We start from the raw sequence: 18,954 nt of genomic DNA, 5'->3' as shown, positions 1-18,954 counted from the left end.
TACGCAGTGCCTGGACACCGTATGTATTTTTTGAATACAGAAAGCAACAGAGAGCGTTTTAGTGCAATAAAAAACGAAAAAAAAAAACATGTAGAAGTGCTCTGACCAGGATTCGATCGTCGCACGTGCAGATTCCCAGCCCGGCTCATTACCCCTACGCCACGCCAGCATACGGACATGGGCGGATAATTTAGCATACCAAAATCGAGAAGCAGTTTTAGTTTCACAGAGAGAAGTCTTGCACAGACGTGGTAGATGCGCTATCACCCAGCAACTAAAGCTCACGCCTGTACGACAAAGAAAAATTTGCTCTCCGTATTCAATAGTGTGCTCGGAAGTGCCATAACATCGGCTTTCACTTGCGATTGGTATTTTAACTTCGAAAAAAGTCCTAAATGAACCACCGACCCGGGACGCTGCATGAATGGGCTGTTACTGCCGATTTCGATAGCCGTTTCTTGTTCTTCACGCGAGGGGTATGCTATGTTTTCTTAGTTCAGTGATGTCTGATGGCATACCGCATATATAGTAAGACATGTGGGTGAGCCCCCATTTTTAATGCAACAAACAAAAAAGGCATCCTGTGTAGGTCGCAAGGTATCCATATCAGTCTGTGCCTATGTACTACTGAAGTAAATGCAGCATAGTAAATACTGACCATCATATTAATTTTCAAGAGATCAAAGCACACCAAATGTGTATTTTGCAGTGGCTGTTACTATGGGAACAGAGAAGTAACTGTAAAGATATCAATGATAAACAAAGGTGTGCACACTACGTGCTTAGACCTGTGACATATTTAATCCACTACACTTCAAATTCCTACATGCACAGAAAACTGCACGAGATTGTAGCACAAACAGAAAAAAATTATGCAAATAAGGGGTACAGCATAGGAAATAGTTTTCAAAGAATAAAACCACAATAAGAAGTCATAAATGCACTACGTACAAAGCAAAAATTATATTTAACTTGCAGGTAAGCAACTTACGCAAAAGAAATACTAAACATCAGGAAAGGTTAGGTATAGTTTTATACAGAACACAATAATGTGGGCATAATGGCTATGCACACAAATAGGTAGCAAGTTCAATAAGGTTGCATAAATATTTAGTCTCTTTAGTAAGCTGCATTAAGTAATGTGTTGACAAACTTCACCATGAATGACATCAAGCCCCCTTTTTGGAACACATACATTTCATACACACCTGACATGACCATCCAGATCACACGCCACTCTGCTGCAGCCATAATTCCACAGGGTCTGCATGTCTGGGGGCTCCTCGATCTTGTAGTTTATGTTGTGGGTCACGGCCTCGCCACTACAAAATGAGGTCTATGTTAGCTTATAGCAGTGGCACAATAAAGCTGTGATATCGTGAAAACATGCAATCAGCACCTAAAAGAGTCATGAAAACAATGTCTGCACTAATGTGGAAAGAGAGCAAATGCTTGAAATCATCGAATGTCATGACAATAGGGACCTCTACATCAAATAAAGTTTTGGACGCGCCGCAACAGCAGATTACAATCTAATCTTAATGTTTTTTTCATTACTTAGTATAGGCAACGTTCCCCTGTCATGTTTAGTTAAGTCAGTTATGTCAACACATCTTGTCTTGGAAATATAGCTGTACTAGTAGCAAGCTGTGATTGGCTTACATTTTTTCCCTAGAACTGTTCGTTAGCCAAAAACCTCGTAAGCAGACAGTGTGCACAACGTCGAAGCATTTATAAGTGAGGAAACGTCATTGAAGAAAGAATCGATGAAGAGGTAGACGGGTCGTTACTATGCAACTTTAGCAGACAGGCGGGAGCTCACGCACAGCTGCACAAGGTGAACACGATTTCCGATGTGGCCTCCGTGATTCCTACAATAATACCCACTACAGCAGGTTTTGTGCCGTTTTGGGCCGAACTACATACATATGTTGCTAGACAAGAAGAAACATTGACATGCTCATATTGTGTGCTATAGTTTAGGGCAGAAATAAATTACATGCAGTATTCTTGCTTTTTGATCGCTTATGCCACATGTAGTCAGCAAAAAGCATGGCCTTCAAGATCTGGACAATTTACCCTCTGTAAGCTATCGCTGGGGTGTGATGTTAACGATTTCGACCTCGGTGACTGGCCTTAAAACCCTAACTGACTTTATGCGCAGCCGTTACCTGCACTACCTGCGCCCTCACTTCGTTTCTCATTGTAGTAACTTCCTGCTGTCGTTTAAATGTAGCCCAGAAATTGTCGACACAACCTCAGAGGTACACATGTGCAGTGTGTGATGTTTCCGTTCGCTTGTGTCCGTCGCACAGCAACATATATACGATGATTTTTAATTTTACCCGTGAGGCACAGGTTACGCTTATGTGTTCCCTATCTTGCTTTCGTGGCGATGTGCTTATCACCCTTATGAAAATGGATTTAGAGTTCCTTTAGAACTCCTAATGAGTTCCTATGGAGTCAAAAGGGACTCTATAGGAACTCGCGATCTATAGAGTCGTCTGCATAGAATCTCTATAAGAAGTCTATAGAAACCTTTCTATAGAAACAAGTCATTTCACACACAATAGATGTGCAATAGAGGGTGTATTGACGTCCTATGTACTGAATTCTATAAAGTAATTTTTATTGAATGTGTTTAAAACTTCTAACGCGACCTGTCTATAGAATGGCTCTCCATTCGTTCTCTATAAATGTTCTATAGAGAGTGTATTGATATCATATGTACTAAATTCTATAAAATAATGTCTATAGAAAGTTTTTAACACTTCTAATGCGGCTTTTCTATAGACTGACTCTCCATTCACGCTCTATAAGCAGTCTATAGAGGGTTTATTGTCATCATATGTACAATATTCTATAAAATAATATCTATAGAAAGTTTTTAACACTTCTAATGCGGCTTGTCTATAGACCGACTCTCCATTCACCCTCCATAAATGTTCTATAGAGGTCGTATTGACATTTTATGTACCAAATTCTATAGAAAAATTTTTATTAAACGTTTTCAGAAACGTTCTATAGAGGTCGTATTAACATCTTATGTGCCAAATTCTACAGAAAAAATGTTTATAGAACCTTTTCAGAACTTCTAATGCGGCCTGTCTATAGAATGGCTCTACATCCACCATAATAATTCTATAGAGGTCGTGTTGACATCGTATGCACCAAATTCTATAGAAAAATTTATAGAACGTTTTCAGAACTTCTAATGCGGCCTGTCTCTAGACTGGCTCTCCATTCCCGTTCTAAAAATGTGCCATCATATGGCATATGTACTTAGTTCTATAAAGGAACGTTTATAGGACATTAAAGAAGCTAAAGTGCGGCCTGTCTAAGAACGGCTCTATATTTTCACTCTATAAATAGTACCCAGTATCCAGTGCATCGCCGGATTATGGGTCCAGTGCCGCGCGCTGGATGCATGGGGCGCTGGGCAAGCGCGGCGTACAGGGAGGCGCTGGCTATTGGTGCGAAAAACAGCTCTAGCGCGTTAAATACGCGGTGCCTGGACACCGTATGTATTTTTTGAATAGAGAAAGCAACAGAGAGCGTTTTAGTGCAATGAAAAACGAAAAAAAGAACATGTAAAAACAGAAGTGCTCTGACCAGGATTCGATCGTCGCACCTGCGGATCCCCAGCCCGGATCATTACCGCTACGCCACGCCAGCATACGAACACAGATGGATAATTTAGCATACCAAAATCGAGAAGCACTTTTAGTTTCACAGAGAGAAGCCTTGTACAGACGTGGTAGATGCGGTATCGCCCAGCAACTAAAACTCACGCCTGTACCACAAAGAAAAATTTGCTTTCCGTATTCAATAGTGTGCTCGGAAGTGCCATAACATCGACTTTCACTTGCGATTGGTATTTTAACTTCGAAAAAAGTCCTAAATGAACCACCGACCCGGGACGCTGCATGAATGGGCTGTTACTGCCGATTTCGATAGCCGTTTCTTGTTCTTCACGCGAGGGGTATGCTATGTTTTCTTAGTTCAGTGATGTCTTTCAGTCTACACGTCTGTCTAGTCATATATATTCGTCAGAGAAGCGCAGGCTAGTGCTGGGAGCCTTCGGCGACAGCACATATACCTGCGTTTATGACGCGTCACATCGGCGCTCCTCAGTTCTTGTGCTGGCACTGTAGACATGAAAAAATTGTTTATTTAAAAGCACCGATGCGAAATCTGAAATATAAAGTAATTTATCCTTGTTAGACTCCTTGATTCTTGAGGTTAGACGCGCCGATAGCGTGCAGACGGACTCGGCGGATACGCTATGCCTAAGCTTCGGTGGGGACTGATCTCGGCGCGGGTAGCTGGCGAAAGCTAAAATGTGTGTATTTGAGCCTCAGAACTCTTTTTAGTACAATAGGGAAAGTGGAAGCGCACGAATTGCCTCAGCCTTGTTATCGGTGCGATAATATCAAGCAGCGGTAGGCTTCGAACTCGGGGTCTGTTCGAGCGCGTCTGAACGACTTCTGGATTTCATGTCCACTCCACAACACTGCGACAATGGCGACAACTCCCAATCATATGTTACGTGCGAACTACTAAAAAAGCGGCGTCCTCCGCGTTTGCGTGGTTTCGTTCAAGAATTTAGCTATCCGCCTTGTCAAAAGGCAAAATGCAAAAAACGAAAGTGATTTTCATTGTCACATGTGCAGGAATAAACAAGGCAGCTCACGCACCTTTATTCCATGCTGCGACACGAAATAGTTCTATGACCCTAAGATATAGCGTTATTTAGGACAAGAGACTAGTATGAAGTGATGAAATTGTATAAAGCATTTAATATTCAGCAGCGCTCGTCCTTGCGTACTGGAGCCAGCGCGCCACAAACACAACCAGCGCAGTTTCCAATGCGACCGTCTCTTCTAGTGTGACCCAGCATTGCCCAGCTCTTATCCAGCGTTCTCACTGGTCTCGAGCGAGTCCCAGCGAGCGCCAGCGTACCCAGTGCGATCCAGTGCTTAAAAAAAAAATAACAACGCGCTGATTTCACACTGGAAGGCACTGGAAGACGGTGGTTCTTGCCATCGGCATTTCCGAGGTTTTTTACTATGAAGTAAGAGCATCGTTAAAAAGACACTCATTGACGAAGGCAAACATCACACTAATCGAAATTAGGAAAACCAAAGAAATATAACGGAAGCGCGCATTGTGGTTTATATCGCATATGCAGGTAAATCACAAAGATGTATACCAAGAAACACTAAGCAAAACTGCGCCTTAGCAATCGCGTCATATCTATTTGCTGGCATGCAGTGACTGCAGCACTTGGGGCGGAAACACATCGAACGCCGCCGTACATTTCTGGCACACACCACTCAAATGCGACAAATGCACGCTGCAGAAACGATTTTTCTTTTTCAAGGAATCTTGAAAAGTCACGGACCACATGAGCGCGATCCGCGCATGATAAGCACATCGCCACGAAAGCAAGATAGGGAACACATAAGCGTAACCTGTGCCTCACGGGTAACATTAACAATAATCGTATATAAATTATGTTGCTGTGCGACGGACACAAGCGCACGGAAACATCACACACCTCCGAGGTTGTGTGGACAATTTCTGGGCTACATTTAAACGACAGCAGGAAATTACTTCAATGAGAAACGAAGTGAGGGCGCATGTAGTACAGGTAACGGTTGCGCATAAATTCAGTTAGGGTTTTTAGGCCAGTGACCGAGGTTGAAATCGTTAAAATCACACTCCAGCAATAGCTTACGCAGGGTAAATTGTCCGGATCTTGAAGGCCATACTTTTTGCTGACTACATGTGGCATAAGCGATTCAAAAGCAAGAATACTGCATGTAATTTATTTCTGCCCTAAACTATAGCACACAATATGAGCATGTCAATGTTTCTTCTTGTCTAGCAACATATGTATGTAGTTCGGCCCAAAACGGCACAAAACCTGCTGTAGTGGGTATTATTGTAGGAATCACGGAGGCCTCAACAGCCGCACTATTATACAGACGGCGCTGGCAGCGCCGGTATTTTCGTATTCAACGCGACAGGTAGAATACGAAGATACGGCGTGTTGTAATTGCTCCGTCTTCAACGGTTGTTGTGCGAGCTGCATCGATGTGTTTGTTTGATCGTGTGTTATTAGGTTTGCTGTAATGAAATGAGACGTAGTTCGCGAGCACGAAAGTGCCAGAAGATGGCTTGAGTCTCCCTGTAAGCACGCCGTATGCGTGGCGCGCCAGCTAAATGTGGACCAACGATTTTCATGCCGTGGAGTGCGTTCCCTTTGTCTCCGCTGGTTGTCGTGGAAAGCTTGGTGGACGGCGCAAAGAAGTAATGCGTATTATTAGGGTGCCTCAGCTCGTCCACTACCCAGCGGCTTGTTTGCTGCAAGCAACATCGCAGACGCATCACTGGAAACTTGGAGAGCGCCTTTCGACCTCGCCGTACTGTTGAAACGGTAAGCAATCGTGCTCGCCAACTACACGTGCGTTCATCCGTGTTGTGTGTGCTTCCCGTGTGTGTATAGAGTGCCTTGCGAACGTAGTAAGTGGAACACCCACGTCAACAGTGAACCCTGTGCGGATACTTGCTACGCGCTGGTTGTAAAAATTGTGTACGCAACTCTATTGCCACAGTGCGGAATTGATAATCCTGATAAGCGTTTGCTTCCGCTGAGAAAAGTTTCGGAAATCGCGTTCACCTTGTGCAGCTGTGCGTGAGCTCCCGCCTGTCTGCTAAAGTTGCATAGTAACGACCCGTCTATCCCTTCATCGATTCTTTCTTCAATGACGTTTCCTCACTTATAAATGCTTCGACGTTGTGCGCAATCTCTGCTTACGAAGTTTTTGGCTAACGAACAGTTCTAGGGAAAAAATGTAAGCCAATCACAGCTTGCTACTAGTACAGCTATATTTCCAAGACAAGATGTGTTGACATAACTGACTTAACTAAACATGACAGGGGAACGTTGCCTATACTAAGTAATGGAAAAAAACATTAAGATTAGATTGTAATCTGCTGCTGCGGCGCGTCCAAAACTTTATTTGATGTAGAGGTCCCTATTGCCATGAGATTCGATAATTTCAAGCATTTCCTCTCTTTCCACATTAGTGCAGACATTGTTTTCATGACCCTTTTAGGTGCTGATTGCATGTTTTCATGATATCACAGCTTTATTGTGCCACTGCTATAAGCTAACATAGACCTCATTTTGTAGTGGCGAGGCCGTGACCCACAACATAAACTACAAGATCGAGGAGCCCCCAGGAATGCAGACCCTGTGGATATATGGCTGCAGCAGCATGGCGTGTGATCTGGATGGTCATGTCAGGTGTGTATGAAATGTATGTGTTCCAAAAAGGGGGCTTGGTGTCATTCATGGTGAATTTTGTCAACACATTCCATACTGCAGCTTACTAAAGAGACTAAATATTTATGCAACCTTATTGAACTTGCTACCTATTTGTGTGCATAGCCATTATGCCCACATTATTGTGTTCTGTATAAAACTATACCTAACCTTTCCTGATGTTTAGTATTTCTTTTGCGTAAGTTGCTTACTTGCAAGTTAAATATAATTTTTGCTTTGTACGTAGTGCATTTATGACTTTTTATTGTGGTTTTATTCTTTGAAAACTATTTCCTATGCTGTACCCCTTATTTGCATAATTTTTTTCTGTTTGTGCTACAATCTCGTGCAGTTTTCTGTGCATGTAGGAATTTGAAGTGTAGTGGATTAAATATGTCACAGGTCTAAGCACGTAGTGTGCACACCTTTGTTTATCATTGATATCTTTACAGTTACTTCTCTGTTCCCATAGTAACAGCCACTGCAAAATACACATTTGGTGAGCTTTAATTTCTTGAAAATTAATATGATGGTCCGTATTTACTATGCTGCATTTACTTCAGTAGTACATAGGCACAGACTGATATGGATACCTTGTGACCTACACAGGATGCCTTTTTTGTTTGTTGCATTAAAAATGGCGGCTCACCCACATGTCTTACTATATATGTGGTATGCCTCATCGATTTCACTTGTCAATTTTTACAGTGGATGAAAACAGATGAACGATTGTAATCCAACATGAAGCCCCGTTGTGGAAATGTACGGCCAAGTTGGATGACCATACTGGTCTTTTGAATGAAATATGGTGGTCTCTTATACACATACGATACCGGCCAGTTTGCCCTATGTACGCTTGACCACATGTGAAAGGTATACAGTACGCTGCCTGTGATACACACGCCAATTTTGGTGGTATCTTTCACCGAGCAAGCCTCCCTTGCCTGCTTGCCTTTCTCAATTCTCTTGCACACTGCTGTGCATATAGGCACCCTGACAAGAAAGGCTTGCTTAGATACCACTAAATTTGTCTTGTGTCTGTCAGAGGTAGTGTAGTCTATTCTTGTGATCATGTGTATATTTGGTCAAATGTATATGCAGCAGATTGGCCGGTGCCTCAACACGTGCCCAAGACAGCACCATAATTCACTCCCCGGATCAGTATGTTCGTCCCACTTGACCATGCACCGATGGGACTGGGGCTGCACGCCAGATTTAGACTGTTCATCTGTTTTGTTCAGCTGCGGCAACCAATTGACCAACAAATTCGCTGAGGAATGCCACATAAAAAGACTGGGTCACAATCTGTTTACTGAATTGTCTGCAACCTTCGTAGGAACAAATTTGTTTGTTGCAACTAGTTTTAGGCACGTTATTTCTTGTTAAATTTTCTGCTTGACCTACAGAGCAGTTATGCAATCAATTTTCAAAGAGACATGATTAGTATAATTTTTGTTTTCTGTTTTACACATGCCATGTTGCAAGAAGGACCCTTTTTAATTAAAACTGAATTAACTTTTCAATTGCAATTGGGAAGTCTTATCATTGCGTTTAGGATACATATCAGTGTACATACCTGTACTAGATTAGAAACTAATGTTTCAATAACTCAAAAAGCATGAATATACTGTGTCCATTTTGTCTGACAGTGACACTGCGACTGTGTTCCAAATACCACTAATTGGCAGTTATCCATCATAATCTGCGAAAACAACTTAAAACATTATTGTTCCCCATACAATGGATACTTACATGCATCATCATGATTGCTCAAGCTCCATGTGAGAAATTGATTATTGGCATATTAAGCATAGTACATACCAACTATGGCTAACAGCGGATGGAATATTAATTTTGGCTACCGCTCAGCAATAGAAGCCAGTAGGTCATTCCCTTCTTTTCAAAAAATTTGTTTCCTATGCACAGTGTGACGTCTGTATAGGACTCTTAGCTCATGGGTGTTCCTGCTTGCTTATCTTATAAATAGGGAATGTGTTGTCATTGCAAGATGAGATTAATGTGTGACTAGGCTGTTGTCGTTTGGAGATGCTTTTTGTCATCAGCAATGATATTCTACTGCCAGGCACATTGGCCCAGTGCTGATGTCACAGTATCTTGGGAAAGTAGATATTGTCAAAAATGATTCTCAAAAGAACTGCCGCTGTTTGGCAGAGTGGTGGGGAGGTGGGGTGTTCTGCCACTTTTCTGTTATAATTTTTTTCTGAAATACTCAAATGAAACTTAGCATAATGCTACAACTATATAGATATTTGTGGCATGTTTGTGCCTGCTAATACATTATGGCTGAATGTTCATTACACCTTTTGAAAATTAATTTCAATTGTATTTTCCAGGCTCCAGCGTCGCCGTTACTAGACGGACCAAATGAGGCCAAAAACTAGCCTTTTCTCGCTCCTTTCCTGGGAAGTGAAATAGCAGGTGATCATGTAAGAATGAACTTGCAACATGTGAGCAGTAGCCAAAGCTCCATACAGGTCATGCTGGTGGTGGAATGATAAGACAAACCGCAATATTTATTTGTTTGCTTATTCACTTAATATTTATTTATTCATATCTCGTGAATACTGTGCAGTTTTTCAGCAAGGAATCAGATAAAATAAAGAAATATCATTGCATCAAAGTAAACATGTTATTTGAAAAAGCATAATTCGTGTAGCACACTACCATGATAAAACATTTTCAGACAACTAGTCTGCTTTTGATACGAATTCATGAAAACTGCAAATTTTGAAGAAACAGAGCAGTAAGGTTAACAAATCTTACTCATAACTAAAAAATGAGATCACATTTCTGTTGGACCTAATACCATAATTTAATCTGGCAAATTAGAGATACCATATGCTGCTCTAATATACAATCACTAATTTATGAGTAGATGTGCGAAACTCTCAAACATTGCAACAATTTCATGTAAGCTGTAAATTCATATATAAAGTTTGTTGACTTTAGACATAGCAGATGGAGTCTGCAGAACTGTGATATCTCTTTCTGGCACAGAGACTGGGATTAGTAAGCTTCGTGGTGTTATTTTTCTTAAACCTGCCAAATAGTTCTTCCTGCAACAAGTTGAATTCTCAAATGCCACAAACTTCAAATTAGTGCTGTGGTTGTCTCAAAAGTATTTCTGTATTTTGGATGTATTTGAGTAGGAAAATTTACAGAATTAACGAACTTGTGCTAGTTCTTTTCTATTTTTTTACAGTTGCAAACTAAGTCCTTTTCCTTCAAGTTTTGCTATTTTCAGCAAATTTTAATAAATAGTGATGGTTGTAATGTAAAACTATGATTTAAACATTTTTAGATGTATCAAACCTCATCAAATTTGATTCCGTAGTTGCCGAGAAAAACTATTTTACTGTTTATGTGCATTACATAGGAGCTCCTGAGCTAAATCTCTTTTTTAGTCATTGCGTGTGTCGGTCTGGTTTGTATTTCTCACCCTAATTAGAATATTGGCTCTGATCTCAAAATTGTTTCCCTTACAACGAAATACAAGCTTTTGAGCTTTGTACGATATATGCTGTACTGCTCTATGAAAACCACTGTTTGCCACATTTTTGCAGGGCCTGCCAGTGCTAATTTTACACATAAACATGACTAATATGCTGTGTGATTTCGGTATATAGTGTTCTTATCTGTGAAAGCCATTATTTGCCACATTTTCGCAGCGACTGCCAGTGTTATTTTTGCACTTAAACAAACTAAAATGCTGTGTCGTTTCGTCAGGCTGACACAACATTGCAGTGTACATTCATATCAGTCTATTTTCTGGCTTTAGTATCCAACCGTTCAATGTGCACTGCTGGAACAGGCACTCCTTTTGCAGTTTTAATGGTATGGTTTCTTGTCCTAGTCAAGCATGTTATTGCCAGGTGTCAACTGTAATCAAGTCTGCCACTGATTCTTTTACCTCATGTTTCGCATGTTTGCACCACCAGCTTGACCTGAGAAGCATGTTGGCAGCTACAGTTTGTGTGTTGCAAGTTCTAGTCTGAAGCGTGTATGTCACATATATGAAGTATGTATCTAGTCTGAAGTGCAATAAACATTTCAAACTGAATACTTTGTGGTTGTAGCACCAATTATTTTGCCACTGCATTTACTGTATTCCTTATTGCCTATAGTAGAACTTTGGTAAATTGCAAGTACTTTACACATATCGGCCTAGCTTTTATAGGCATTTGCTTGTAGGTACTCGAAAGCAACTGCATAGAAATATTCTATAGAATTTTGTCTTTAGCGTCTCTAAAGCAACTCGATAGAAATATTCTATAGAAATTTGCCTTTAGCATCTCTAAAGCAACTCGATAGAAATATTCTATAGAAATTTGCCTTTAGCATCTCTAAAAAAACTCGATAGAAATATTCTATAGAAATTTGTCTTTAGCATCTCTAAAGAAACTCGATAGAAATATTCTATAGAAATTTGTCTTTAGCATCTCTAAAGAAACTCGATAGAAATATTCTATAGAAATTTGTCTTTAGCATCTTTAAAGCAACTCGATAGAAATGTTCTATAGAAATGCGTCTTTAGAGTTCCTATAAGAATGCGGTGGCCAAATAACTTTTGAAACTCTATAGGAAAATTCTATAGGCAATCAAAATAAACACAATAGAGTTCTATAGAGAACATTCAAAAGACTTTCTAAAAAAACACATTAAAAATTTTTGTAAGGGCATGCGTGGATCGCGCTCATGTGGTCCGTGACTTTTCAAAATTCCTTGAAAAAAAATCGTTTCTGCAGCGTGCATTTGTCGCATTTGAGTGGTGTGTGCCAGAAATGTGCGGCGGCGTTCGATGTGTTTCCGCCCCAAATGCTGCAGTCACTGCATGCCAGCAAATAGATATGACGCGATTGCTAAGGCGCAGTTTTGCTTAGTGTTTCTTGGTATACATCTTTGTGATTTACCTGCATATGCGATGTCAACCACAATGCGCGCTTCCGTTATATTTCTTTGGTTTTCCTAATTTCGATTAGTGTGATGTTTGCCTTCGTCAATGAGTGTCTTTTTAACGATGCTCTTACTTGATAGTAAAAAACCTCTGAAATGCCGATTGCAAGAACCAGCGTCTTCCAGTGCCTTCCAGTGTGAAACCAGCGGTTTTTTTTTTAAGCACTGGATCGCACTGGGTACGTTGGCGCTCGCTGGGACTCACTCGAGACCAGTGAGAACGCTAGATAAGAGCTGAGTCACTCTGGAAGAGACGCTCGCATTGGAGACAGCGCTGGTTGTGTTTGTGCCGCGCTGGCTCCAGTACGCAAGGACGAGCGCTGCTGAATATGAAATGCTTTATACAATTTCATGGCTTGATACTAGTCTCTTGTCCTAAATAACGCTATGTCTTAGGGTCATAGATCTAGTTCGTGTCGCAGCATGGAATAAAGGTGCGTGAGCTGCCTTGTTTATTCCTGCACATGTCACAATGAAAATCACTTCCGTTTTTTGCATTTTGCCTTTTGACAGGGCGGATAGCTAAATTCTTGAACGAAACCATGCAAACGCAGAGGACGGCGCTTTATATGCGAAGCGTACTAGCCGCACAACCACGCGCTTCCTTGCTGCGCCGCGCGCGGCCGCGTAGATACCATATGACGTCATAACAGCTGCAAAAGCGGAGGCTCAACTCGTGCGCTCGCTTGCGGCCGCGTAGCTACATAGCCGGGTCTCAGCTCGTGCGCTCGCCTGCATGAGTTGTTTCTTCGTCTAGCCGAACCAAATATAGCCAAGCAGCAGCAGTTCACCAGGCTAAACAGTGGTTCAACAATAAAATAAAGGCTAGTATATGCTTCGCATCCTCGGCTTAACCTTAGCTAAGCCACAGCCATTTTTAGTAGTTCGCACGTAACGTATGATTGGGGAGTTATCGCCATTGTCGCAGTGTTGTGGAGTCGACATGAAGTCCAGAAGTCGTTCAGACGCGCTCGAACGGACCCCGAGTTCGAAGCCTACCGCTGCTTGATATTATCGCACCGATAACAAGGCTGAGGCGATTCGTGCGCTTCCACTTTCCCTATTGTACTAAAAAGAGTTCTGAGGCTCAAATACACACATTTTAGCTTTCGCCAGCTACCGGCGCCGAGATCAGTCCCCACCGAAGCTTAGGCATAGCGTATCCGCCGAGTCCGTCTGCACGCTATCGGCGCGTCTAACCTCAAGAATCAAGTCTAACAAGGATAAATTACTTTATATTTCAGATTTCGCATCGGTGCTTTTAAATAAACAATTTTTTCATGTCTACAGTGCCTGCACAAGAAGTGAGGAGCGCCGATGTGACGCGTCATAAACGCAGGTATATGTGCTGTCGCCGAAGGCTCCCAGCACTAGCCTGCGCTTCTCTGACGAATATATATGAGTAGACAGACGTGTAGACTGAAAGACATCACTGAACTAAGAAAACATAGCATACCCCTCGCGTGAAGAACAAGAAACGGCTATCGAAATCGGCAGTAACAGCCCATTCATGCAGCGTGTGGGTCGGTGGTTCATTTAGGATTTTTTCGAAGTTAAAATACCAATCGCAAGTGAAAGTCGATGTTATGGCACTTCCGAGCACAATATTGAATACGAAGAGCAAATTTTTCTTTGTGGTACAGGCGTGAGTTTTAGTTGCTGGGCGATAGCGCATCTACCACGTCTGTGCAAGAGTTCTCTGTGAAACTAAAACTGCTTCTCGATTTTGGTATGCTAAATTATCCGCTCACGTCTGTATGGTGGCTTGGCGTAGCGCTAATGAGCCGGGCTGGAGATCTGCAGGTGCGACGATCGAATCCTGGTCATAGCACTTCTGTTTTTACAGTTCTTTTTTCGTTTTTTATTGCACTAAAGCGCTCTCTGTTGCTTTCTGTATTCATAAAATACATACGGTGTCCAGGCACTGCGTATTTAACGCGCTAGAGCTGTTTTTCGCACCAATAGCCAGCGCCTTCCAGTACGCCGCGCTTGCCCAGCGCCCCATGCATCCAGTGCGCGGCACTGGACCCATAATCCGGCGATGCACTGGGTACTGTTTATAGAGTGAAAATATAGAGCCGTTCTTAGACAGGCCGCACTTTAGCTTCTTTAATGTTCTGTAAACGTTCCTTTATAGAACTCAGTACATATGCCATATGATGGCACATTTTTTAGAACGGCCAGTCTAGAGACAGGCCGCATTGGAATTAAGTTCTGAAAACGTTCTATAATTTTTTCTATAGAATTTGGTGCATAAAATGTCAACACGACCAGTATAGAATTTTTATGGTGGATGTAGAGTAATTCTATAGACAGGCCGCATTAGAAGTTCTCAAAAGGTTCTATAAACATTTTTCTGTAGAATTTGGCACATAAGATGTTAATACGACCTCTATAGAACGTTTCTGAAAACGTTCTATAAAAATTTTTCTATAGAATTTGGCACATAAAATGTCAATACGACCTCTATAGAACATTTATGGAGGGTGAATGGAGAGTCAGTCTATAGACAAGCCGCATTAGAAGTGTTAAAAACTTTCTATAGACATTATTTTATAGAATATTGTACATATGATGACAATAAACCCTCTATAGACTCCTTATAGAGCGTGAACGGAGAGTCAGTCTATAGACAAGCCGCATTAGAAGTGTTAAAAACTTTCTATAGACATCATTTTATAGAATTTGGTACATATGATATCAATGCACTCTCTATAGAACATTTATAGAGAACGAATGGAGAGCCATTCTATAGACCGTTCGCGTTAGAAGTTTTAAAGACATTCTATAAAAATTACTTCATAGAATTCAGTACATAGGACGTCAATACACCCTCTACTGCACGTCTATTGTGTGTGAAATGACTTGTTTCTATAGAAAGGTTTCTATAGACTTCTTATAGAGATTCTATGCAGACGACTCTATAGATCGCGAGTTCCTATAGAGTCCCTTTTGACTCCATAGGAACTCATTACGAGTTCTAAAGGAACTCTAAATCCATTTTCATAAGGGCCCTGTTGTGGAATGTGGTTGTTGACGGTCTGCTGCGACTGGAAATGCCGGAAGGCGTCCGCGTCCAGGCGTACGCAGACGACACCGTGGTTTTAATCCCCGGGAGGAACCGCCTTGACACCATGGCGAGAGCCACGGCCGCTCTGACCACTATAAAGGCATGGACGATTTCCACCAAAGTCCGCCTTAACCACGATAAGACTGAGTGCGTTTTATTTTCATTCGGAAAAGGGGGGGATGGAAAAAAGTAAACCGACTATAAAGATCGACAACAGCAAGAAGGGCCTGTCGTTCAAGAACTCCATCAAAATACTCGGCGTCGTGATAGACAGAAGATTGTCGTTCTTCGACCACGCCGAGTATTTGCAGCGCAAGGCCGAAACACTTGCAATGAAATCAATCACATTTATCCCGCTACACGTGACCCTCGATTCCAAGGTCAGAAAGCAGCTGTACCGCCAGGTGTTGCTGCCGGCCGTGGCATACGCTTCGCCCGTGTGGTAGAGCGAGAAACCTGACTGCAGGCTCCGAGCGAGGGTTGACACGGTACAGCGCCCGCTCTTACTCACACTCACTGGCGCATACCGCACTACGCGCACGGAGGCGCTACAAGTGCTCCTTGACCAGCCGCCACTTGAATTAGAACCTGACCGTCTGAATGTGGAATTTGACCTTTTTCAAAGGCGACGGGCGGTCACCTATGGAGGCCATAGATACATACCAGAAGACGTGCTGTACCCGCGAGAGTGCTGGCGAGATCACCCGTCGAAGGCGCGGGGCTTCCGCTTCGAACGCCTACAAGCGAACGAGGCGATCAGTGCCTCCAGACGCCCAGGAACGCACATATTTACGGACGGGCCATTTACCTCTAGATCGGCCGGAGCCGCGGTCGTGGTTTTGACGCTGCGGGAGAAAATAGTCGAAGTGCTGCGGTACCGCCTCAGCGCAGCATCGAGTGCGTATTGTGCCGAGGTGCTCGCCTTTAAGGAGGCACTGAACTACGTCTCCTTACATGATCGCACGCCACCTTATTACATATATTCTGATAGCCTCTCGCTGCTCACGACCATCGAACGGCCAACCACCAAAAATACCAGAATCGACGAAATTAAGAAGCTTCTATACCAACTCGAGGAGCACGCCCCGTTCATACTACACCACGTCCCTGTTCACAAGGGCGTATACGGAAACGAGTTAGCGGATATGGCAGCGAACGCGGCGGCTACTCGAGGAGTCACCAAACGCACGAAGATCTCGCTCCGCGCCGTCCGCGCCTCGTTCCACGCGGAGATGACAGCGCGATGGAACTCTCGATAGTCGAAGGACCACACAGATACAGAACTTTACCGGTGGGTCCCGACGACGTACAGGATCCCGCGGTTCTTTCCGCCGTCGCGCCAGTTGACTACGTTGATGACGGGGCACGGAAGATTTCCGTTTTACTTTGCACGGTTCGGACTGCAGCGCGACTCGAAGTGTCCCTGCGGGAAGACGTGCGAAAGCGCCGCCCATTACTTCAATGATTGCCAATTAACTCGCGAAGTGGCGGTAGAGTGAAAAGAACATGCGTCGCATCAACTCACGCCGCAAATGTACCCCTCGCTGGTACGAAGTGCCCGAGTGCGGGCACTATTAACAAGAATAGTTGACATTATCAGTACCAGTCTGCCGGACGTCGCACGACGATGATGTAAGACTGTCCATCTTAATGAGACGCTTACGCGCTGGCGCGCCGTGCTCCTCGCTTATCTCGGCCGTTCGCGCTGTGCGAAACGCCTCCCGGCGTCTGACAGCCCTGCCGAATGGCCGCACCCTGTTACTGGCATATTTATGGCGCGCCAAATGTGACAACGGGCTCATGTTCACTTGTCTGAGCCGCTCGGGATGTGGGAAACGCCTCCCGGCGTCTTACCGCCCTGCCGATTGGCCCTGCCGGGCTACGGGTTGAGTTGAGACGCGCCAAAAGTGATCACATGCTCATGTTTACTTGTCCGAGCGGTTTGGGCTTTACAGAACGCCTGCGAGCGTCTCATCGTGTTTCTGATTGGTTCCGCTGCTGTGCGAGCGATGTCGAGGCGCGCCAAACGCGTTGACAAGCACGCCTTCGCCAGTGTGAGCCGCTTGAGCTCTAGGGAGCGCCCCCATGTCTCATCGCGCGGCCGGTTGGCTCCAGTGCGGCCGATATCGGGGCGCGCCGTACGCGTTGACAAGCGCGCATTCGCTCGTCGGAACCGTTCGCACTTTGGGGAACGCCTCCCCGAGTTTCATCGCGTTGCATCTGGCTCCGCAGCGCTGCGGGTGGCGTCGGCGAGCGCCCAACACGATGACAGCTGAGGGATTGCTCGTCCGAGTCGCTCGGACATGGGAAAACGCCCCCAACGCCTTTCTATGTGACTGCTTGGCCCCGCAGCACCGCGACGACGGGCCCGCCCGCCTCCGATCGTGCGCCGTCGACCCATGCCACGCTTACCAGTGGACGATTACAAGGTGGTCTTTCGACCGAAAGGTGCCGTCAACCTGACCGAGGTTGGGCCAGCTGTACTCGCGGACGCGATATGCGCCGCCGCCAACCTCGACGTTCGCCAAGCCCTCCCTATTGACCAGGTGAGGATCCACCCCACCAACAACACGATCACGGTCAGTACCCCGGACCGGCAGCGTGCCGAGGCCTACTACAACATCACAAAGCTGCAGCACGCTCAGCATAAGCTTGATACGCCTGTGACAACGTACATTCCGGCGCCCGACAACTCGGTGCGAGGGGTGGTGTACAGGGCATACAGCTATGAAACGGACCAAACCATCTACGCCGAGCTTCGCAACAGAAATCCTGACCTGACAATTGTGAACGCGCGGAGAATGGGCACGACTCGCCACTTCGTGATCACCTTCGCCGGAGTCAAGCTCCCGAAATTCGTACGTTACCTGGCTTTCACGTTTGAAGTCTTCCCGTTCCGAGAACGGCCGGAGGCCTGCTTCAACTGTTGGAAGCTGGGGCACCGAGCAGACGTGTGCCCTCAACCCCGACCGACAGAACCTAGATGCCGGCGCTGCGGGGAAGAACACCCTTCGCCACCCAACGGAGAAAAGCCAACCTGCTCTCCCTCTTGCGTAGTATGCGGTGGAGGCCACCCGACCGGCAGCAGGAGTTGCAAATATCGGTTTATCCGAAAAAAGCAGCCCGCCAAGCCAGCCAATGCTAACACCACGCCGTCACCATGTGGAGGAGACGAAAACGGCAAGAAGGCGTCGGCGAGAACGTCCAGACCACAGGAGCGGGGTCAGGTGAGCGGCCAGAGCCGAACCGAGTCCTTTCCACCTCTTCGCGGCCGGAGCGATAGCGTGAGGCACCGGTCGGCGTCCCGGCCACCTGGAGACCGCTCGAGCTCCAAGAGCACACAAGTCGCCTGGGGAACAGCCAAGCCTCAGCCGAAGCCCCGGAAGAAGCTGCCCCAAAACCCGCAGGTAAGGGAGCTGGCGGAGCAAATGAAATTACTCCAACAACAATTAGCTGCAGCTAATAACAAAATTCGACAATTAGAAAATGGACATACTCCTAGTAATGCTCCCAGCACAAAAAACGCGAGCGAGATCGTGGCTTGTGCTAAGAGTGGAGCGGATGCAGAAAACGACAT

The 18,954-nt window shown here is 44.6% G+C and overlaps 1 long non-coding RNA gene across 1 annotated transcript; it reads left to right on the top strand.

Annotated features, from left to right (window-relative positions):
• The first annotated feature begins 6,013 nt into the window (after positions 1-6,013).
• LOC142564136 (uncharacterized) lies at positions 6,014-10,006 on the top strand. The gene is made up of 3 exons (XR_012824501.1): positions 6,014-6,442; positions 7,202-7,315; positions 9,688-10,006. It is a non-coding gene; the product is annotated as an uncharacterized LOC142564136 (long non-coding RNA).
• Positions 10,007-18,954: the final 8,948 nt, after the last annotated feature.

The sequence above is a fragment of the Dermacentor variabilis genome, chromosome 11, assembly GCF_050947875.1.
Source record: "Dermacentor variabilis isolate Ectoservices chromosome 11, ASM5094787v1, whole genome shotgun sequence".
Taxonomy (NCBI): domain Eukaryota; kingdom Metazoa; phylum Arthropoda; class Arachnida; order Ixodida; family Ixodidae; genus Dermacentor; species Dermacentor variabilis.
The sequence above is the reverse complement of the archived record's forward strand: the minus strand, read 5'-3'. Positions and strand labels throughout refer to the sequence as shown.